Raw genomic sequence first — 24,325 nt, 5'->3', positions numbered from 1 at the left:
GAAGGGAAGGGAAGGGAAGGGAAGGGAAGGGAAGGGAAGGGAAGGGAGAGGGAGAAGGAAGTTTTTTCTTTGACTTTCCTTTAATCCATTCTCCATTTCCATTTTGGAAATGTTCACACTAGATGCTGCAGTCCACAAGACCATGCTTGATCTTGCCCTCTGTTTATATTGTCCATCTTATTGACTCACTCTTCCCATCTCACTACACTCTACCCAAACTGCCTCCTTTTTAATTCCTTGGACCAGCTGAAGTTACACTGCCTTGGAGCCATTGTTTTTGCTATTTTCTCTCTCTAGAATGCTCTTTGATGAAATCTCCTTATCCTCAAAATTTCGGTTAAATATTGCTGATTAAAACAGGCTTTCTCTGATCCCTACCCCATTGTTCCTTATGACAGCTAGCTGTTTGTTTCCTTTTGTTAGATGTGCTCACTTTATAATTACCTATTTATGCATTTGTTTCCCTCCTTGTTAGCTTACACACCTGATTCCCACACCCACCCAATAGTGAGCTCCACAAGGGACAGGCATCATGCCTACTTCATTCACCTCTCTATGCCCAACCCCACTATGGTGCCTGGTACATATTAAATTCTCAATTCATAAATGCTGAATATATGAAATAGCTCCTTGACATATGAATTGCTTCTCTGGACTAACTGACTTCATCGTTTCCTTTAACTTTCTACCTGAGCCATTCTGAAAATGGGAGGCATATGCTAAAAAGGTGGCACCTGGAATGTCCTATGTGCCTGGGAAAAACACCATCGTTGGAACACCTTTGTCAAGAGTGATGGTTCAGCAAGGCATAGTCCAACTCTGGTGTGATGTTTAGCTGGCTGTGGAGAAAATTTCCAGTGGCATGATTCAATCCCCAAAACAGGGCACCTTGAAGACCAAAGAGACATTGTTCTGAAATAATCGTATCTTTAAGGATAACAATGAATCTGCTTAAATGAGAAGCCACCAAATATTAGAGAAAAGGCACCACACGGGTACTCTAGCCAGGAAGTAATGAAGATACGGGATAATACCACCCTCTTGTTCAGTTACTAAATATTTGTCTCTTAGGAACATGACAACAGTAGCACAATAATCCTCACTTTTCAAGAGGATTTATAATGTGCCAGTCACTCTGCTAAATCCTTTACATGCATAATCTCATTCAATGCTCATAACAACCCTACAGAGTTGGAATTATAATTGTATTCCTTTTACAGACAAAGAAAAAGGATGCATAGTTTGGTCTGATATCTAGTCCATGAATACTTAGCCTTTAAGTTGCAAGCTAATATTTGAATGCAAGTCTGATGATTCCAGCGTTGATGGCTCTGTGCCTTCTGCCAAGCACCCTGAAGTCTGTAATGACAGATGGAAGATGGCAGCTAGCTTTCTTACAGATGGTGAGAAAGCTTCCTTCAGCCACAGGACTCACGCTGATCTTGAGAGCAGTGATGTAACCACTCAGGTGGTACTTAATGGATGTTGAGAGCATGTAGTGGTCCCCCCTTAGAATGGGACAGATTTTCTACCAAGGAGCAACAGGATTTGGAGCAGCAGGAGCATGAGAAGCTAGAGAAGCACAGCTGAACAGCTCACAGGGGAACCCATGATCAAAAGGCCTAAGCTGTCATTTCTGGCAGACCTCAGTCTCGCAATCCCGACCCATGTTCTCCTCAGATTCCACAGCCGTTTTCAGAATGCCCTCTTTCTGTTAAGCTGTCTCTCTTTTCCACCCTAGTGATATTTCTACAGAGGACCTACTGGAAAGTCGAAATGTTACCAGAAAAGATCAGAAGTCAGTCCTCTACAGTAAAGCATCAGAGAGCCCTTAAAATTGTCCAAGCATGGAAGCAAGAGACTCTGGCTTCTGGCCTGAATTAGCCTTCAAACTCATTTTTCCCTATTTTTTACTACAATGATGTTGTTGTCAATGATGATGATGATAATGATGAAGTAGTATTTTCTCATTATGTATAATTAAATAAATTGAATAATAAAATTGAAAGTGATCTCCCCTCATATACACACAATTCTACTCTTCAGAAGCAACCATGTTAACAGTTTGAGGAAAATCTCTTTATAACCATCATTTCTGTCCATAACACTCATGAAAGGGCAGCTATAATTGTCCTTTTTTCAAGTGGAAGAATGGAGTCCTCAAGAAGGAACAAAATTCTCTCAAGAGGTCTCAGTATAGCTGAGGGGGGAAACACTCCACCTCTAATTCCAGGGTTGCCCTGAATAGCCGGGTGGGTGTGTGCAATATATATATATATATATATATATATATATACACACATTTAACATCTGACTCTGGGTTAGACTATTGCATGGAGACATAGGGCCAAGCTGCCTTCTAGTAGATGTGGGGAGGACATCTATCTCCAACAGCTGAAATATTTAGTACTAGGCACTGGTTACACAGGGCACCCTGCTAAGGCAAAGGATTTGATATATAAGCCAAATAGGGGTGAGTTCTTAAGAGAAAATGTTGCTTTAATTGGTGTGTGCCATGCGGGAAAGAGTGAGAGAAGTGTGACTACCATAGTGTTCAGTAAATAGAGCTCTAGCCTAGGAGATCCGAGGATAAGAGTCAGAGGAATCTAGATGTGTGGGCATATGATTAACCTGGGAGAAGACTGTCTGAAGCTGGAAAGTCCCATTCTCCCTGCCAGCCATCCTATGACTCAGTTTTGGGAGAACAGTAATTCTAGATCTGTTGTCGAGAGGTGCTTGATCAGCACCAGAACTGGGGCACAGTTGGTCTGTGTCTCAGAAGCACCTCAAAAGCCTAGCTGGTGAGCTTGGAGCACAAGGTCACGGGCAACCCAGGAGCCACTTGGAAATTCACCGAACGGGATGGGCATAAGAATCTTAAGTTCCCCCTATTTTGAGGTCAGAAGTAGTCCTAGAGACCAGCATAGGGCTGTTTTGGGGTCCTGTGCCCATAGCTTTAGAAAAGGAGAATCGGGGCACCTGACTGGTGCAGTTGGTTAAGTGTCCAACTCTTGATCTCGGCTCAGGTTATGATCTCACAGTTCATGAGTTTGAGCCCCACATTGGGCTCTGGATTGATAATGCGGAACCTGCTTGGGATTCTCTCTCTCCTTCTCTCTGCCCCTCCCCTGTTTGTGCTCTTTCTCCCTCTCAAAATAAATAAATAAATAAATAAATAAATAAATAAATAAATAAACTTTTTAAAACATTTAAAGAAAAAGAAAAGGAGGACTCGGGGGGTTGGAAAGCAGGCGATACTAAATACCTCGAAGTTCCACAGTTATAAAATTAAGCATCTTAGGTCTTAAAAATGTTTACTGGTTAAAATTATGTATAGAAACTGAGTATTGAGGATACATCAATAATGTATCAGGGTTAATTTGAATGGATGTGACAGGGAAGGCTACAGTCTAAGAAGAGAAAACATTTTTATTCAGGATGCTAAAAATAACAGCTTTGTGTGCCATGTTGAACATTACTATTGAATACAGCCAAGCAATTATATACCCCAAATCTAGCATACATTTACCATACAAATATAGTAATACTAAAAAAGATTAAAGATGTTAAGGCCCTGTTTAGCACACCCTTCCTTAAAAAATACTTTTAAATCACTACAAGTGGAATATGTTCAAAAAGCACATTTCCCAGCAAAATGAAGAGCCCTTCTTATTTCTTTGATATAATTGCTTTGGAGATGTGATTTTTTATCATGGCATTTCCCCTTTTCTACCTCCTCTCTTCAGGCAAACAATCCATTTTCTCTACATTGTCTATGGAGAAGCATGTGACAGGCAGAAAGCACAAATGGCCTGGCAGGCTGTGTCCTGTGTTCCCCAAGCCCCAAGCCCTTGAGGAATTTGGACTTGCTTATAGACAAGGCCTCAATGTCCACTCCCATTCCAGATAAGAAAAAGATTTCTCCAAAGCTAAGGAGGGGATAAGCGGGGGCGGGGCGGGGGGTTGGTGGAGAGAAAGAGAGAGAGGGAAAGAAAGAGATGAAAAAAGACAGATGATAAGAGCCAAGAAATCAGTGTGCTCTTGGGAGAAGAATGTGCACATCTTTCCCCAGAAAAGGTCTGGGGAAAGAGGTGCACAGATGACAGAAAGAGAGAAAAAGGCTACATGGTCCTGGGTCTAAGGGTAACAGGGCCAGACAGATTCACAAAGACTCCTGGTTGTCCAGGGTAGCCCTGAGGCAGCAAAAGGGCTACCGGAGCTGTAGGGTCATGGAAACAAAAGATGTCTCAGCAGCCACCTACACAGAGCAGTGGTTACGGACCAGATGGGCTCCTAGGGGTCCATGTCTCAGTACTACATGAGGTGCCCTGTCCCAGTTGTAAATGGGGCCAACCTCTAGTTGGCAGGAGTAAACTGAAGTTATCTAAGGCAATGCTTCATGGCTACTCACCAACAATGCTGATTATTGAGAGTAGCCTTCAAGGCCCAACTCTCCTGCTTAATTATTCTGCGTGATATAAGCATATGATTAATGCTTTCACTATACCTAAGTGGATTAAAAATAAGAAGGAATGAGGGAGGTTTTATCCCCAGACTGTAACTCTGTGACCACCTGAGAAACACTACTTTAATGTGCATGTGTTCACCAAATTCAAGACTTGATCTGAGTTCCATCTCTGACAAAAACAAACAGAATTTGTGAGTTTGATGGTCCTGAAGAGATCCCTGATGTATTGCTGACATGTAAAGAAGAAATCACAATATTCATCAGTATTTGGGCCCCCATAGAAGACTGGTCATATGACCAATCATACGATGTCTGTTGTGGGTTGAATTGTGCCCCCTCAAAAGATGTACTTATCCTAACCCACAATACCTGAGAATGTGACCTTATTTGGAAATCGGGTCTTTGCATATGATCAAGTTAAGGTGCACTCATTAGGGTGGGCCCTAATCCAATATAATTGATGTCCTTATTTAAAAAATAAACGGGAACTTTAGACACAGACATGTGCACAGGGAGAACACCATGTGAAGATGACAGCAAAGATTGGGGCCATGGATCTATAAGACAAAGAATACCAGGACTGCCAGAAGAACTGGTAGAAACAAGAGAGGGACATGAAACAGATTTCTCCCTATGCCATGAAGGAACCAACACCGCCAACCCTTCGATCTTGGACTTCTCGCCTCCAGAGCTGTGAGACAATAAATTTCTGTTGTTTTATCCAGTCAGTTTATGGTAGTTTGTTACAGCACTCCTGACAAACCAATGCAACACCCAAATGTTTTGAGAAAGTGGTAATAAGAGACATAGAGCAAAATCTGGAAGAACAACAATAAAATCTGAAACAAGAAAAAGAAGCAAGAAAGCACCGGAGAGAAGGCAAACAATAAAGATGAGAAGAAGAATAACCAAACAAACAAATAAAAGCCCACTCTATCTCTTTCTTCATTACAATAATCCCTCTCCAACAACAGATTCTCCTAATGGGAAATTCTAGCGTGTGGGTATTTGCTTCTAAGTGTATTACTTAAAGTGTATATCGTTCTTATTAGGGATAAATAGAAAAACGAGGAATGAAGAGATGGGAATGAAAAAGAAAGGGAGAAAAAGCAGATGGCAGAAGAGCGAAAACATTGAAATTTAAACTTGACAAAATAAAGAAGATAGGAGAAAGCACATCCCAGATCTGGAAGCACATGCTGGTGACAACTGGGGGAAGGGATCTGAGACGGTCTTAAAAGGGGGCAGATGGAGGATGGGGAAGGAGGCAGGAATCAACTTCTCAAAATATCTGTTCCTAAAGGCTTTGAATATTTGTTGATAACACTCAATACACTCATGTGAATGCACAGCTGCCTCTTGCTCACATCACAAAGCAGTACATATTTGCATGCAATCTAAGTACATGGCTCAAACAGGAGAGCCTGACAAGTGCCCAGAGAACAAAGGGTGATCACTGCAAATTAACAGGGACATTGGCCTGTTAATAATTTAAGATGTGTGAAATATAATTATTTTTTTTAATTTAAACTCTCAGTAAATACAATGCAAATGGCAGCAATTCCCTCACCCTCAAAGGTGAGCTCTCTCTCGTGAATTTTGGGAAAGGTGGGCTTGTTTCATTTGTTCTCTAAGTTAGTTCTATGCTGCGGCTGCCTTTCCACAGTTCTCTGCTCTTTTATGGGTCTCCATGACGGAACGAGTGTTGACTTCTATTCACCATCAGCGTCTGCTCACTGATGAGAGTTCCTAGCGTGCTGTCTCCTCGCGTGCACTGGCTGGTGATGAACATGAACAGGCTATACTTCTTACAGCCTCCTTCTCCCACTCCCCACGATTCCACCGCACGGCTCATGGCTGTTGAGATTTTACGAAATTGACCGTGAACTGACAAGGATTACAGCAGCCTCCCTTTATCCTTATCGGTTTTGCTTTCCACGGTTTCAGTCATCCTCGGTCAACCGAAGTCTAAGCAGATGACTCTCCTTCTGACAGATGGTCAGAAGGTCAATGGTAGCCCAAAGCCTGTCATTCACCTCACTTCATCTCATTGCAGAGGCATTTCTATCACCTCACATCATCACCAGAAGAAGGGTGAGCGAAGGACCATAAAGTATTCTGAGAGAGAGAGAGACCACATTCACATACGTTTTATTATAGTATATTGTAATTATTCGCTATTGTTGTTAATCTCTTACTGTGCATAGTTTATAAATTAAATTTTGCCGTATGTCTATATGTGTAGGAAAAAACAGTATACTAGTACTGGGACTATCCATAGTACTCTCCATGGTTTCAGGCATCCACTGGGGGTCTTGGAACATATTCCCCATGGATAAGAAGGGCCTACCATACTATACAAAAAGGAAGATGTTTCTAAACTGTGTGCTTTACAGAAAGAGCTTAAAAAAAGGAAAAAAAGGTAAAGCATTTGAGATGCAGTCTGCTTGAAGACACAATTCCTGGCTTCCCTGCCTATAAATGCACTCTCTTCTCACCAACTGTTTCCATTTTCAAAACATAACAACTAAAATCTCCTACAACAACACATATACAAGACAGAATATTGGTAAACAGAGAGGTGCCATTCTCCTTTATTCTCCTGTGGCCTTCAGACTGTGTGGAATTTAAGAAAGACAAAGGCTGCCCATGTCAGTGTTATCTTTAGCATGCAAAAAATCAAAACTCAGTCCAAACCCACCTCTTTTTGAAAAATTTTATTTAAATCCAAGTTAGTTAACATATTAGCGTAATAATGGTTTCAGGAGTAGAATTTAGTGATTTATCACTAACATATGACACCCAGTGCTCATCCCAGCAAGTTCCCACCACCCATGTAGCCCATGCCCCCACCCAAAAACCCCTCCAGCAGCCCTCAGTTTATTCTCTGTATTTAAGAGTCTCTTATGGCTTGCCTCCCCCTCTCTGTTTTTATCGTGTTTAACCTTCCTTTCCCCTATGTTCATCTGTTTCATTTCCTAAATTCCACATGAGTGAAATCCTATGATATTTATCTTTCTCTGTCTGACTTATTTCCCTTAACGTAATGCATTCTAGTTCCATCCACGTTGTTGCAAATGAGAAGATCTCATTCTTTTTGATTGCTGAGCATTATTCCAATATATATATATATATATATATATATATATATATCACATCTTCTTTATCCATTCGTCAGGTCAGTCGATGGGCATTTGGGCTCTTTCCATAATTTGACTATTATTGCTAGTGCTGCTATAAACATCAGGGTGCATGTGCCCCTTCAGCATTTTTGTATCTTTTGGATAAATACCTACTAGTGCAATTGCTAGATCATAGGGTAGCACTTTTTAATTTTTTGAGGAACCTCCATACTGTTTTCCAGAGTGGCTGCACCAGTTTGCATTCCCACCAGCAGTGCAAAAGTCAAACCTAATTCAATGTTTATTTTCAGAATTTATTTTCTCATAACACAGAATGCCCTAATATAAGGTTTGGTTAGGTCGGTTACTCAACAATGTCATCAGAGATTCGAGCTCTTTCCCTCTCTCTGCTCTGTTGAACAAAGCATTGGCTTTACCTTAGGGCTCATACCCTCGGAGTCAGCAACTGTGACAGCAGTATACCCTTGTTCACACCCAATGGGAGAGGGACCCTGGCTTTTCTTCGCAGAAACCTCAAACAAGCCTCTTGTCCATCTTGCCTTATCTGCTCCTGTATTCTCAACATTTTTAGAGTAGCCATGAAGACCTCCTACATGCCAGTTGAAACTTATTTGCATAGTACCATTTTCTGGACAAAGTGCCATTTTTCTCCATGTTCTTTTAGACATCTTTTTAACAGTGATGAGATTTAAAAACCAGTAACAGAGGTCACATCTAATGCATAGAGCATTTGTAGCCACATTTTAGAAGTATTTGGCATGTAATAGAAACTCAGTAGATATTTGTTGAATGAATGAAGAATAAATAAATCATATTGGCCCAAATGTCTTGAAATCTGAACAACCACTGGTGAGGGAGAGGGAACACCATCATTAGTTTTTTATCCAAAAGGAAGCAACAATATTAACTACAATCTCATTATAGAGAAATCTGCTCTTCGAAAGCCATACCTTAGCTCCTCAAAGACCCTAGCCAAAGCTTTGAAGTTAAATTGTTTTTATTTTCTTTTATGTTCACTTTCCTCAAAGGTCAGAGTTTAGGAGAGTGTACTCTCCTGTAATTTCTGAATATGGAAGGGAGACTGTAGGAGGATCCCTATTCCTTTTACACACACTATCCCCAAAAGGCAGGGTAGGAGGCAAGGCTTGACCATCCAGGAAAAGTTGGTTCATTCAGGCCTCAGATGCCCAACTTGGTGTTTTTGATATGTTCTTATGAGTAGAATTGTGTCCCTCCCCCCAAAGATAGTTTATACCCTAAGTCCCAGATCCTGTGAATGTGACCTTATTTGGAGGCAGGGTCTTTGTAGGTATCATCTGGTTAAGATGGGCCCTGATCCAGAGACAGGTGTCCTTATAGGAAGTGGAAAATTTGGGTGTGCCCGGGTGGCCCAGTTGGTTGGGCATCTGACTTCAGCTCAGGTCATGATCTCACAGTTAGTGAGTTTGAGCCCCACATCAGGATCACCGCTGTCAGCACAGACCTCGCTACGTATCCTCTGTCCCCCTCTCTCTCTGCCCCTCCGTCGCTTGTGCTCTCTCTCTCTCTCAAAAATAAAGAAACATCCCCCCAGAAAAGTGGGAAATCTGGGCACAGAAACACAGGCAAATGCCCTGTGACAACAGAGGCAGAGATTAAGTGAGGCATCTACAAGGCCAAAGAATGCCAAAGATTGCTGGTAACCTCGCTGGGAAGGAAAGAAGGATTCTCTCCCACAGCCTTCAGAGACACGAGCCTCATCTTCTTCTATACCACCTGCTTTTCTCTATCTTTAGCCTTCAGCTGTGATGGGTTCGTTCTACTAACATCTACATGGGTTTTTATATTCCAAATAAAGGTTTTCAAAATCTCTCCTGGCACCACAGACCGCCAAAACTAAGAAAGTTTGTAACAGTCTAGAGAGCTCATTTTCACCCAGATTGCTAGTTCCTTCACAGGTGAAAAACTTTAAGTTTCATTTTAGAATTTTTATTCTGTCCAGAAAGCTGTTTTCACCCTTCCCCTTCATATTCCTGAAGTTTCATAAAATTACTAGTGTAGGAATGGTCATCTAACTCAACCTCCACCTGACAGGACATTCATAATCTCCCATGGTCAGAGTCATCTGTGCTTCCAGCACCCGGGCAGTGAGACACGTGTGCCACCCTGTCTCCTTCGTATCTCACTATTTCTGTTGCTGCTACCTCATTCATTCATTCATTCATTCGATTAATCTTTCCCGAGCACTTACTTTGTCAGGCACAATTGTGGACAGTGAGAATACAGCAGGAGGCAATGGACAATGAATGTCGTTGTGAGTGTAATTTCTAATAGATGGAGATCATAAATAAGCATTGCTAAAGACCATAGAGGAAAACTAAGTAGGGACGTGGGCTAGAGAAAGAGGTCACGTGGGAGTGCAATGGAAAAGGGTAGTCAGGGAAAACGAATTTCTGGTTATTATAGAAAAATGCAACTAACAAGAGTACTTTCTTGCAGAAAGTGTTCGCTGCTCTGAACGGTGATAGGTTTTTCTTTTTGATTTTCCAGGAAGTGTCATCTGCCAGTTGCCCAAGATCCACCCCTTTTCTCTCATGTCTCTGGGACAGCTTCTGCTCTAACCTCAGCCCTTCCCCGGTCAGAATTTTCCCTTCTCTTTGGGCCTAACGGTTGCACGCATTCTGCTGGCTCTGCCCCAGCTGTACTCTCTCTCAACATGATGTCCAGACCTGATACCTTATGCCAGGTGGGCTCTGACCGACACAGAGTAAAATGGAACCATCACGTCTCACACCCTCTGTTCTGTGTACTTTTTATCTGACGGGGCCAAGACAGCTGTGCCCACTTTTCTCTTTTTGTAACCATATTGGACTGTTGATTCATACAGAACCTAATGTCAATAAGATTGCCAAGAAATTGTTCCATCTTCAGCCCCAGGCTCTTTCCACTCTGTGGAGATTCCTCCCTCTTGATTTCATTACCTTTGGGAAAATTTTAACGAGTTAGAGCAGTAGCTGTGGCAGTCAAGATACACAGCATGTAATGACCTCCAGGTATCCTCCTTTGCTCCATCTAACTCTGCCTACTTTATCCTAGCAATTTGACTAACACCGTCCCAATCTGCAAAGCTTTAAAGTGCTGAGTTATCGTCTGCCTATTTTTTCCCCCCTCTAATGTTTAAAAAGAAATCAATTGATGGCCGCTTATGTTTCTGTCCTTTGCTTCCCTTGCCAGAGGTGAATCCCACTGTTTCAGAGCAAGAGCAGGCTGGGTACCTGCCCTGTAGCCTCTCCAGCTGAGGCTGGGATCACAGAGAAAACTCATATTCTCTTTCCACTGGCCTGTTCCCCCTTGTGAAAATTAAACCACGTGGTATGGAGGTTAAACCTCCCTTGGTCTTACAGCCAGCCAATCCCAAGGTGTTCTTTTTTATTCTTTACCTTCCAAAATCAACAGGGACAGATCATCATGAGGCTTTAAAACTACCAGTTGCTGGCTGTGGAATCTTGGATTAGTTACTCAACTGCTACGTGACTCCCTTTCACTAGGTGAATAAAGTTAATAGTAACTATGTCCAAGGCACACAGTAAGCATTAAACCAGTTCATTTATGGAAAGCATTGAAAAAGTAGCTGGTGCACAGTGAACACCATTTAAGCGTTAGCTTCCATTTGGGGTTAAAATTAAATACATCAATTCATCGTTCACTCCTAATTATTTGGAGGCAGATTATCTGCTCTATGTTTCCCCCTGGAGAAACAGTATGGTATGTTCTGGAATCAGGCAAGGAATAGTGTCTGAGCTCAGCTGCATGACCTTGGGAACATTATTTATCCCAGGTAAGCCTCAATTTTCTCGTTGATAGATGGCGATAACAACCTCCTTCACAGAGCTACTGTGGGCTTCAGGTGAGTTAAGTGTTCATAGTGTTCTATAAAATACCTATCGATTTATGGCTTTGGATGCCCCAAATGCATTCTTGGTTGGAAAATATTGTTCTTTGAAGATAATTTCATCATCCTAATGCCACAAAGAAACTTTAGCTCCTGACTTGCCTTTTCCAACAAGAGGCTGTTTTTCTTGTCCTGGCTGTCCATTGTAACCTAAGCATGAAGGTACCATTGCCACAACTTTCCCTTCCAGCCCTGTGAGCTTTCTGAGGCTCCACACAGATATTCACCCAGGGCAATTCCCTTTGTCAACAGCCCACCCCATCATTCAAAACCCTTTTTCAAATCTGGCAGCCATGAACTATAACTTTCCCAGTAATGGTGGGCTTATGGCTTACCCTTTCTGATTTGTTAACGTTAAGGGCATTCTATGAACAAGACCAGATGAAGAGTACCAAGAGGGTGGGCACATCGGGTTCTGAGACAGGAATGGCAAGAGTGGAAGCATAGTATTTCACAGGCATCTCACTCAGTCACCAAAATAAGTTGTTGAGTATCCCATGTGACCAGCATATGCAGAATCTTTGACCGCATTAGAAAAAAAATAGCATTCAACAAGTACAAAATCATATTGCTGACTGCATCACATTTTCTCCAGGTAACTTGATGATCATAGTCCACAGCTATACTTACAAAATGACAGAGCTAGGAGTACCATTGAGATCACTTGCCTTATTTGGGACACAAATAAACTTAGAAGTGAGATGACTTCTTCATGGTCACAAAGGTAAGGAATGACAGTCAGGTCTAGAATTCTGGCCCCAACTTTTGGTCTATTATTCTTTCCACTGCATCACATAACCTCATATTTGTGCTGAATTTTAGGATTAAATATCTACACAACAGTGATGCAGATATTTTTCTCATTTCATGATTTCAGTTCTCTATGGTCCACTAAAAGAAAAGAATGTTTACAGAGAGGACCTCTGTGTCTAAAACCAAGGGCAAAATGCTTCATATGGCTAACCGAGAAGCTAGTCTTGCCCAAGGAAAGCTTTCACTATATTGTCATCCTTGAGTCATTCAAAGTGAGTATGTGCTCTTGTTCATCTAATTTTCCAACTAAATGTCATCAGTCACCTTGAAGCAGGTCATTTCCTGCTGATAAACAGCCCTTGACAAGGCTGTAAGCAGTCAGTTTTTACCACCTGGTCATTAATCCCTACAAATGCCCTAGACCCAAATTCCCAATTGCTTAAACAAATGGTTTCCATGGATGTTGGAACATCCCCGCAAATCTACAGCACTTGCTGGTAGCAAAAGTAGTTCTCTGTGCCACCTACTCCTACACTTCTCCCCCCAGTCCCAGGAAATGCTAAATGAAAAGTCAAGAGAGATCTGATGGCTGCAAAGGGGAAGTCTGAAGGTAAGGGGGGCAGTATTGTCATTCATTGCCATTCCCTCCCCAGAGGTCATTCTGAGAGCAGGTGAGACTATGATGTATGGGATGTAAGAGAGAAAGGTCTAATGGGAGGAATACTTCAGTGTTGTCAGTGAGGATTTAGGTGAAGTCTCGTCACGATTAAACAAGGGTCTCTGTTGCTCCAAGTGGAGGGATATTTAAGCAGGATTGGGGGGCAGCCAGTTCTCAGAGAAATGGTCTCACAGTGGCCACGTCATGCCCAAACCTGCATTTAGGTCTGCTGTGCTGCATTAAGGTTTCTGTGTTGGCCACATCGTTGGCCTGCCTGGTTCTTTGGTTTTTCTGGAGGCTGCGACCCCTGTTCTCTCACTCCCACCCACATGGTCATCATGCATACAGTTACCTCAGGAGCATCCCCTCTGTGCTGTGTGACTCTAGCCCCAAGACCCTAGCTGTGACCCTTGACCTGAGGTAAGCCAATAGGAACCCCTTCTACCGTTGTCGGCCTTGAAGCCAGAGCTTCAAGCTGGTACTTTTCCATCGCCTATGGCATATACTTTAAAGCTGTGTACTCCATGATTATGTTTCCACATGGTGTTCAGGAGAAATGGAGGCAGCCAATTTGAAGAAAGAAAAAAATGAGAAAGAAATTGAGAGGAATAAATGAAAAATGAAGACAGAGATGGTTGTGATGAGTTTTATTGTTAGTTCCAGTTGTTCCTGGAACCCGTGTGCAGTTCTGTTCTTGGATTCCACGAGACCTCTGGCATTTGAAGAAAAGTTCCCTATTTTCATTAAACTAATTGGGAATCTGTCATGGCAACCAAAAAAATTCTAAGAACTATATTCCCTTCTTTCCTTTGACACTGACTTTATGGCGGATCATTTAAGTCCAGGTACATCTCCCATTTTTTCTTTAATGTATATGGTATTTATAGTCAGATAGAAATGAGGTCCCTGGTTTTCATGTGGCCTTGGATTTTCCTGATACCGTCTGATTGTTGGAGGTGGATTACTATCTTTGCTGCCAAATGTCAAGAACACTTGGATCTACTTGGAAGCAGAGCCGGTGCTGATAGGGCAGCGCCCTCTGCTTAGAGGGCAGCCTTGTTCATCCTGTATCTCCTGTCACCAGTCTACTACTTGTTGCGAGAAATGGGCCCTTATGGGGATCAGAGAGGCTCTGTATAAACGGGTAACCCTTTGACCTGAGCTTAAAACATTGCTTTGCTACTCTATGAAGCTGGTGGCAATGGTGGGGTCGGGAGAGTATCCTAAGATTCTCTTCGCAAGACTAGTTTCCGTCTTTTCTACCTTGGTAGGCACAGACAGACCATAGCTACAAAGGGGAAGCAACTCCTCCCTGAGGTTACAGCTATGGTCAGCAAACGGAAATAATATAAAAAGGTCTAGCAGATTTTAAAAACCCTCTTATTAAAGCAAAAGTTAGGCCTGTCTGTGAATGTGGGAGATGGGGACACAGATTGAAGTAGAACTTTCTCGCCCTGTGTCTGCTTCTCCCTGTGTCTTCCACCACTCCGTCCCCCTGTCCTGTGTTCCTGTCTTGAGGGACTCACTATAATCATTCGGTCTGATTCTCCAGCTGAGAGCAACTTTGGAGCAAATGTGCACAAGATGCACAAGTTGCACAAGATGTTCTCCCTCCTCCCATCATGCTGCCCCAGCACCCACAGCCCCAGACTGGAGTTCCTAGGTAGAGCCTTCATTTTCTCCCACAGGCCCCCGATGCTTGCAGCCTCACCTCTCCATTCTTGATCCTCACCTCAGTCACCTCCCTTGTATCCACGATGTCACTCTCTGTTGATTTCCCAGCCGTTACTTTACTCTCTTTGGGCAACGTATTTGTGAACAAATGTCTGATGAATAAAATGCTAACCCCAAAGAAATGCCTCTAATGATGGAATTCCTGCAAAGTGTCAGATGAGTTGGAGAGTTGGGTCTTCCGATCCTCTGGGCATACGTTACCCACTTGCCCGTGCTTGGGAGCAGTCCCTGTGTCTCTGTGTCTTAGTATCCACATAAGAATTCCATAGTGCGGTAAGGTGCTTAGGCTTATTTTATTTCATGCTACTTTGTATCTATTGAAGATCCTTCCTCCTGAACTTTAAACTACGTCACAGTATACTTTTTATCTCAACCTTTTATAAAATGGAGGATTGAGTAAATTAGAGTCTTGGGCACTTTGAAGACCTCAAGCTAGAAACAGACATTTATATAAACCCTATAATGTCTAACACATTACCTTGCACAAAATGAAAGGAGAACAAGAGGGAGGCAAGATTTTATACAGACATACATATATATACATATTGATATATACACACATATATACATTCATACATAGATTTAAAATTATATAAAATATGTATTTCAGATAATATATACACGCAGGTAACACTCAATTCTGACCTCCCTGATCCTGACACTGATTGAAGAATTTTCAGACTTACGGGCAGGCCCCTGAGGCATATATCATCCTTTAGAGCTTTAGAAGGTAAAGCCGCACCTGGCCTTGAGTTGGTGACCAGCATTGGGCACTGATTTCCCACATGATTTATCCAACAGAATTAGTAAGGAACTAATGCTCCAGACACTGTGATAGGCTGTACAGTTTCCTCCTGCTCAAGGCTTTGTGTTTTCCCACCCACTGCCTACAAAGACCTTATTAGGAAATGTTTTGGGAACCTGAAAACAGGGACTATGTCATATATATGTCATATATAAGGGTCATTAAACTTTTTATTTGTTGGTGGATTGACTGATGTTTTGATTACTAACACATGCAGAAGAGAGGCATTTGATGTACATTTCTGTGTCTTGTGGTAGAATTATACCCCTCCTTATACTAGAACTTCAGTATCTTCCCTTCTCAAAATGACTTAAGGGGAGGATCACGATCAGTGATAATTAGTTGAAATGGATCACGATCCATGTGAAGTTGAAATAAGATCACTATCAGTGATAATTAGATAATTCACAAATGATTTCCTAATAGCCTAAGAGAATTCATTTGCCTTTCAGTACTTGGCATGCTACATTTTATTTATTTATTATTATTTTAATGTTTATTTTTGAGACAGAGAGAGACAGAGTGTGAGTAAGGAAGGGGCAGAGAGAGGGAGACACGGAATCTGAAGTGGGCTCCATGCCCTGAGCTGTCAGCACAGACCTGACGTGGAGCTCAAACTCATGAACCGTGAGATCATGGCCTGAGCTGAAGTTGGATGCTCAACCGACTGAGCCACCCACGCACCCCTTGGCATGCTACATTTTAATTTTTCAAATGTTTTTCTTCTGATACATTAGGTTCTACACTGCATTTTTCCAAGTTAAACACTAGTTGCAATGGTTTATCTTCCAGTTATCTATTGCTGCAAATACAAAGCCCCAAAATGTGGTGGTTTGCAACAACAATTAATTATTACCTTTTGAACTTCTGGTGCTAACTGGACCAAGCTAAGCAATTCTCAGTTGAGATCTTGCATATCAGATGGGTATGTAGCCATCCGAAACTTGACTGGGCTAAAGACCAACACGACCCACTCATGTGGCTGGCAGTTGATGCTGGCTATCTGCTGGAAGCTTACCTGGAACTTTAAGCCAGCGTGCCTACGCATGGCCTCCATAGGGCTTGGGCTTCCCATATCATGGCAGCTGGACTTCAAGAAGCAGAGTAAGACAACTAAGCATGACCAGAGGCTCAGGCAAAAGCTTCAAGGCTTCTAGCCTCAGAAAGTATACAGTATCACTTCTGCCACATTTTATTGACCAAGAATGAGTTACAGATCAGCCTAGAGTCAAGGGTAGGGGGCTATATAAAGATGTAAACAAGATGCTTTTGTGTGTTAGACATCAGCTGGGGCAGCTGGGCCTGGTGAACCACTTCCAAGGTGGCTTCTTCACTCACACACCTGGAGCCATGGTGCTACCTGGTCTCTCCCTGTCTTTCTCTCTCTCTCTCCCTACCTCTTGTTTCTATCTCCATCTCCATGGCATCTCAACCTCACCTTTAAGATATCTTCACAACACTATGGCATCTCACAGCAGGGTAGCCGCAGGATTGCTGGACTTCTTCCCTGGTCACTGGATTTCTCCAAAGATGCTATCGAAAGTCCCAGAACATCTCTTTTGCAATATAACAGTATCAATCCAAGTCACTAAGATCATTCCAGATTAAAGGAGAAAGAAATAGACTCCACTTCTCAATGAGGAAATGCCATGCCTGTAAAGGAAGAAAGGAATTGATGATGGCCATTTAGGAGACAAGCTACAAGTCCCCCTTATTATCTACCAAAGACATGGGGATCTCCTAGGGAAATACATAGTTCTTCTTCTCTGCCATGTCTTGCCCAAATGCCACTTTATAAAGGCAGCTTTCCTTGATTCCCCTATGTGATATTATAGTTCATAATGTAGGAACGACATCACCAAGATGATAGCATAGGTCATTCCTGACTCTGGCCCCCCTCACAGAGAACAGTTGACATCTATTCGAGAACAAGACAGCCCTGGGAGAATTCTGTAACACAGAGGTCAGACCGAAGCACCCCCTTGCACCTGACAGACCAAGATACACTGCACAGAAGGGTAAGAAAAGCCACTACATGTCGACCGTATTGCCCCTCCCCCAGGCCAGTACAGCATCATGGACAGGTCTGTCCTGAGCCTCTGGTTCTGCCAGTGGGAAAAGGGAACCCAGGAAGGACATCCAGCACCAGCCCAGCACTGTGGGTCACTTTGTGGAATCTCCTACTTGGATCTCTCACCATAGGATCACAGGGGAATCTGTGGGTTTGACCATTCAGAATCTGACTGTGACAAGGAGCAGGGAGGTGCTCACAACAACTAGCACAAGGATCTTGGTGGACCAAATTCTTGCCTGCAGCACCCAAGTGGTAATCCCGTTGATAGGAAACTGTCAAGGGATGACATTAAAAAAATTTTTTTAATATTGTGATACCATCTCACCACGATGAGATATCGCTTCACACCTGTTAGAATCACCATCATCAAAAAGATAAGAGATAACAAATGCTGCCATGGATAGGATCTTGAAGGCTTTATCATAGATGAAATAAGTCAGACAGAGAAAGACAAATACCGTATGGTCTCATTTATACATGAATCTAAAAACCAAAAGAAAACAAAACAAAAGAAACAAAAAACAAACCCATAGAAAAAAAGATGAGACTTGTGGTTACCAGAGCAGGAGGTGGTGGGGAGGGGAAATTGGAGGAACGCGGTCAAAAGGTCCAACCTCCGGTTGAAAGAGAAATAAGTACCAGAGACGTAATGTACAACGTGGTGACCGCAGCTAACACTGCTATAAGATATACAGGGCAGTTGTCATGAGAGTAAATCCTAACAGTTCGCATCACAAGAAAAAAAATTGTTTTCCTTGATGCTTTTCTTCTTCCTTTTCTTTTTTATTGTATCTATATGAGAAGATGAATGTTAGCTGAATGTATGTGGTGATGATTTCACAATACATATAAATCAAGGGATCATGCTAAACACCTTAAACATACACAGTGATGTATGTCCATATTTCTCAATAACACTGGGGAAAAAGGAAATATATGTTTGGTCTTTGACCTGTTTCTGGCACAGAAATTCTTGGAATTTCCTGATGAGAGGGATAAAGTTGTCTTTTGTTACATTGATGACGTGACTTTTGGACCGTACCTAAAGATGGGACTGGTTGCCACAGTAGCCAACTGTGTAATTAGAAGGTTGGGACTTTCAGTCCTGGCCCCTGAACTCTGGAGACAGGAGAGGAGCTGAAGGTTGAATCCATCACCAATGGCCAGTGATTTAATCAATCATTCCTACATAATGAAGCCTCTGTAAAAACCCCAAAAGGACAGGTTTCAGAGGGCTTCCAGGTTGGTGAACACATAGAGGTGCTGGGAGAGTGGCGGCACCCAGGGAGGGCATGGGACCCTAGGCCCTTTGCCCATACTTTACCCTATTCATCTCTTCTGACTGTTTGTGAGTTATACCCTTTGATAATAAACCAGTAATCAAGTGAAATGATTGTCTGAGTTCCTTGAGCCACTCAAGCACATTTATCAAACCTGAGGAGGAGGTTTGGAACCCCCAATCTATAGCCAATCAGTCAGAAGCACAGGTGATAACCTGGGCCTGTGACTGGCATCTGAAAAAAAGGGGGACACTCTTATAGGACTGATGCTGCAGGATCTCCAGGTAGATAGTGTCAGAATTGAGTTGAATTGTCGGACACCCAACTGGTGTCCAAGAATTGTTTGGTAGTGTATGAGAAACCCCCCCCACCACCACATTGGAACTGGGCCCAGAACCCCCTTTAAACTTAGAACACATTAGGACCCCCTTCTGAATGCTCATTTTAAGTACACATATCACAGCAATTGCTGCTATATTTTACTAAGATTGCTTGTTTAACTATGTGTCTCCTTGAACCAGCTCCTGCTGAGAGCACCTGTCTTGTTCAGAGCTGCGTTCCCAATACCCAGCAGAGTAATATCACATATGGTGGACCCTCAATATTTAGCTGATCATGGAGGTTAATTGTATCTACAGCAAACTTTGCTAGGAGGTATCCTTTTGCTTCAAGAGTCAGGACCAAATCCTTGCTCTTTGTCTCCCTCTTTTATTTTCCCCCCTTTAACTTTTTCCCAAATGTACGAGAGCATCATTTTCATGGTAATAACACCATCAGGACTTGTCCTGAGCCTTTTTTTTTTTCTGCTGCAGCTCCTATGGGCTTGTGATTATCATGCATGAGACAGAGACAGAGCAGGGTGGCGGGGGGGCGGGGGAGTGGCACATAAGCTGCTCCTGAAAACGAATCTACCATGATGCACCAGCCAGGAGCTTAATAGGGAGCATGATCCGCAATTTGCTGAGTGTAGCTCTACAAGGAGCCCTGGGCTGGGCTTGTGACATTCCATTTCTCAGAGGATTTTAGCTCCTGCTGCTGCTACAGGGAAGGATTGATGACTGTGATAAGAGATTTGAACACAGTCCTCTTAAAAACAGAAGGGCTGGGGTCGTCAGGCTAATTGGGACTGCAGACACGTGTATGTGCATGTCATACATAATAATGTGTGTATGTTATGTACATAGTATAAAAGGGTAGAATATTTGAGGATAAAACAAAAGCCAAAAGGACAAAGGCAACAGGCAATCTAATCCACTTAATGGGTCAAGAAGCTCAGAGCTGAGCCGCAAATGCATCATTTGATAACGGTAATGAAAAAGACAGCAATCTATATCTACAAATAGCATTAAGGCAGATTTGGTTTATAGGCCAAACTAAGTTGATGTGAAATTTACAAGACCGGCTGTCTCTCAGATGATGAGGGTGCATTCAGTTCCTTCTTTTCTCCTTTGGAGCTCGCTTAGGTCTTATTTCCAAGGTGTGTTTTCCCGATATGTGAGGCTCTATTTTGTTTAAATGAGAATTAAGCATTTTGCCACCCAATCTTATCTTAATGCTGAGGATGCTGATTTTACAAGTGGGTGAGGCCTATTCAGTGGCCCTTTGGGCGTTACATTTCCTTGTCCAGTGTCCGTGGGCTTCCTGCTCACAAGGGAGTTCACACGCCCGTGCACACGCACACACACGCAGATCGAAAAGTTGCTGGTGCCTTGAGATGGAATTTATAGTAAGGCATGTGTCTGAATCATGACTTAGCAGCTGGTCCTAGAAAATGCCTGAAATGTGTGTCCCGATGATTTGGACAGTGTGCTTTGTGTCTGCAAATCCCGTTATGATATTCCTGTGCAAAATGCACAGGGGCTTCATTTTTTTTTTTAGGGACTTCACTTTCAACCAAAGTTCTAATACACACTCCACAGTAATCACAGTACATTGCACTGCAAAATATGCAGGATCCATTAATTTTTTTCTCCTTATGATGCTTCAGTCAATATCAGGTAGCATTCACGAAGAGTAATGAAGGCTGCTTTCAACACAGCAATGTTCCTACAATTATGTGCTGATTGACCTTCACTTTGTGCTGTGCCTGCAAAGAAAGGGAATCCCCTGATATACTGTACTGAGCAGAGCACGTGCAAGTCAGATGCCTTGAAGTAAGAAAAGAACTCGTCCCTGCAGCATGTGATGTGAACTTTCACTCCAGATTTGCTCCTGCTTCAAAAGTTAAAGCAGACCAGATCAGAAGTTTGGGGGCAGATTGGGAGAAAACTGTTTGGGTTTTTTTTTTTTTTAATGTTTTTTAGTGTTTATTTATTTTTGAGAGAGAGAGAGACAGAGCACAAGTAGGGGAGGGGCAGAGAGAGGGAGACACAGAATCCCAAGCAGGCTCCAGGCTCTGAGCTGTCAGCACAGAGCCCAATGCGGGGCTCAAATTCACAAACCACAAGATCATGACCTGAGCCCAAGTCAGGCCCTTAACCGACTGAGCCACCCAGGTGCCCCCAAATTTTTTTTTAAGTCACTCTGGGATTTAGGTCTTCACTTATTTTGTGGGAAATTTTATAATAAGTGAAGTCACATTATTGACTTATTCTACAAACCTAACCTAAGCGTATGCTCCCTTTGAAGGAAGTGTGGATTCCACATAAGACGCTACAGCATAAAGAAGTGCTCACCCCTTTTTAGTGCTTCATCGTGGCTTCCATGGGCCTCTGTGCTTTGGTCACGGTAGTAACTACTGTAACAAGGAAACTCCAGAATATGTAATGACTCAAGTGCAAAGAGACATGTATTTCTTGCTCACCTGGCAGCCCGGGACAATTTCATGTCATCAGGGTTGGTGATGATAGGGAGGAATGTTCTTCCTTACATAGTCACTCAGAGAACCAGGCTGATAGAGGCTTTGTCAAATACATATGACGTCCCCAGTCTCCCTGGACGTCTTATCTGGAAGCAGAAAGGAGAATGAGAAAACCCACGTGAAATTTTGCATGGGTGATGGCCACAAGGATTCTGCTCACATATACCTCTGCCTAGAAATCAGCCGCACCCAGCTGCAAGGGAGGCTGGGAGATGCCACCTAACTGGGCCCCCAGGAAGAAGAGGACATGGATTATGTGAGCAACCTCTGTCACACTCCTCTCCTTTCTGTTCTTTGAGGGGTGGGCTTCCCAGTTTCACAGGGCCTGTGGCAGTGTGAGAATACGACATGCTCCCCCAGACGCTTTCCAGAGGCAAGGATCACCATCTGTGGGGTTCTTTCGTGTCCAGCCACAACTCACCTCCTACATTCGAGAGAGGTATTCCAAAATCCTACCGAACATCTATCTGATTGTCAAATAAGCACCTCAAATGTGACAGCATGAAACCAAATGTAGCTTACCTCCTCCGTAGAAATAGTATCTACTCGTAAGGTTATGACAAGGCTGAAATGTGTAAGCCACTCAGAAAAGTGTCGGTACACAGCAGATGCTTAATAAATGTCGGTTATTATTCTTTTCCCTCCCACCCTCCTCCCACACAAATCTGTTTGCCGTCCCATGATTCATAGCGGGATCACCTACCTTAACAGGTCAAGCTAGAAGCCACATGTGACTGCTCCTTCTCACACACCTCTTACTACTGTCCAGCGACCTTCAGATAACTCTGGGCTGCTGCTGATTTCCTCCTCATTGTCACGCTCTGTCTCAGACATTCATTGCTTCTGAACGGAGCTATTGCAAATCCTGCAAAATGCCTTCCTGTTTTCTCTGATCTCCTCGTCCTCTGCCTCTGCCTCTGTAATATTGCCAGAGTTCCATCATTAAAGCATCCTAACATGTGTTATCAAACACTCAGATGGCTTTTTATTGTCTGCAAGTATGAAGTCCATAATCCTTGATGTTGAAAAGGAGGGTGGAGCATATTGGGAAGGCTTACTGGGGTATAAATATGGAACTGTTTTATTTTTACTCTAGTAACTACCTTCAACTAGGCCACCTTGATTCCTTCTTCCCCTCTGGGCAGTACCTCCCTTAACAACAGGGAGCAGACTCTGAATTTTTAGTACCTGTGAGATACCAGAAAATCTCTCGATTTGGATCTAAAACGCCCGTTCCTTTTTCTAGCCTGATGTTCCTCTAGTGTTGAGAAAAGGGAAGAGGGTTGGTGGAGGCAGTTGCCTGGTGAGGGACCCTCCCCAGACTCGGTCTGGTTCGGTCTGGTTGCACCCAGTGCTGGTGGCTTCTCAGTCAGCAGTGTGATGGTATTCTTAGAAAGAGATTGGCTTTGACCCAGCCCCTCCATTACTGAGGACTTCTCCACAGTATCTCCACCATCTGACCACCATCTCCACGCACCCCAGCTGCGCCTCCGGGTACAACAGTGTATCGTGGGGTACAGCGGCTCCCTAGGCCAGCCTACAGCTGCTGCTTCTCAGTTAAACCTGGTGCTCTTCACATAGAGCCACCAGGACTCTGAAGTCTCCGGGATGTTGGAGTCCCCTCCTGTACCCTCTAAGGACTATGAAGGGCTGGGATGAGGCATAGCTTGTCCCGCCTTTCCCCCCGAACATTGGACACTACAATCTGTTCGAGCCTGTGAGAGTAGCCCATTCTGGTGGGTCTTTCCTCCTCAGAAATCTCTAGATGTGAACCCCATTGGCTCAAGTATGTCTGCAAACCTCAGGGCACACGTGAGATTCTGGGACTGAAAAGGACAATGTAGGCCCGACCCTAGGACTTCGGCATACTCCTCCGATAACTCTTAAGACATTCTCTGTATGCAGGAGCATCAGGGCGCTTCCAGAAGGTTGACAGTTCAGCATATACCGAGCCAAGGAATGAAATGTCAATCTCTATGTCTTGAAGTTACTTCCAGCCTTTACAAGAAATCCCCTTAGAACCCCACTCAGTTGGCTTCGGGGATGAAAGGCACTAGTCTCTCACCTGGAATCATGTGCCATTCACTCAGTTAAGACTTCTCTACCTTCCCGTTCTCCTCTCCTGAGAGGGGTAGGTGGAGGTAGGGCCAGCATAGCTCTGCCCCCTCCAAATAAACCCCAGGGAGGCCAGAGCTGGCCTCTTTAGCGCGAGAGTTTCTTTGGATTGTGACGCACGTAGGGTCTTCATCCACATTTGGTCCTTGGCTCCAATTCTGGGGCAGAGAAAAACCCATTTGACACAGGATGAAATACTTCATATATATGTACACTTCTGTCGGCCTTATCACCGTTTTTATAGCACCTTTTGCTAAACGTACCTTTCCCTGCAGGCACCGGAAATCCTCTAAAGGCTGAATCTTCTTCCTTTTTGCTTCACCATTTCTCAGCACAGCGCTGAACACTTCGTGGATGCACAGCAAGTGTCCAGGACGTTATTTCCTAATTCCCCCCACATTGAGGTCCCGGATCCATGAGATGCCAACCTCGTTTTTTGTTTGTTGTTTGTTGTTTTTGTTCTTCAGAAGACAAAACTCAGGTGCAGAGAGATGAGATCACTTA

General features: G+C 43.3%; 1 long non-coding RNA gene across 3 annotated transcripts in view; it reads left to right on the top strand.

Moving 5' to 3' along the window:
- Nucleotides 1-14,192, top strand: part of LOC125923381 (uncharacterized) — a 58,275-nt gene extending 44,083 nt beyond the window's left edge. Inside the window, exons 6-8 of one of the 3 annotated variants that reach the window (XR_007458015.1) lie at nt 11,455-11,497; nt 12,138-12,266; nt 12,420-14,192. This is a non-coding gene — a long non-coding RNA (uncharacterized LOC125923381). The remainder of the gene's footprint in view (nt 1-11,454; nt 11,498-12,137; nt 12,267-12,419) is intronic. The other 2 variants (XR_007458016.1, XR_007458014.1) reach the window with 2 other exon arrangements.
- The last annotated feature ends 10,133 nt before the right edge of the window (nt 14,193-24,325 follow it).

This window comes from Panthera uncia, chromosome B1, assembly GCF_023721935.1.
Source record: "Panthera uncia isolate 11264 chromosome B1, Puncia_PCG_1.0, whole genome shotgun sequence".
NCBI classification, from domain to species: domain Eukaryota; kingdom Metazoa; phylum Chordata; class Mammalia; order Carnivora; family Felidae; genus Panthera; species Panthera uncia.
This window is presented reverse-complemented; position numbering and strand designations above follow the sequence as displayed.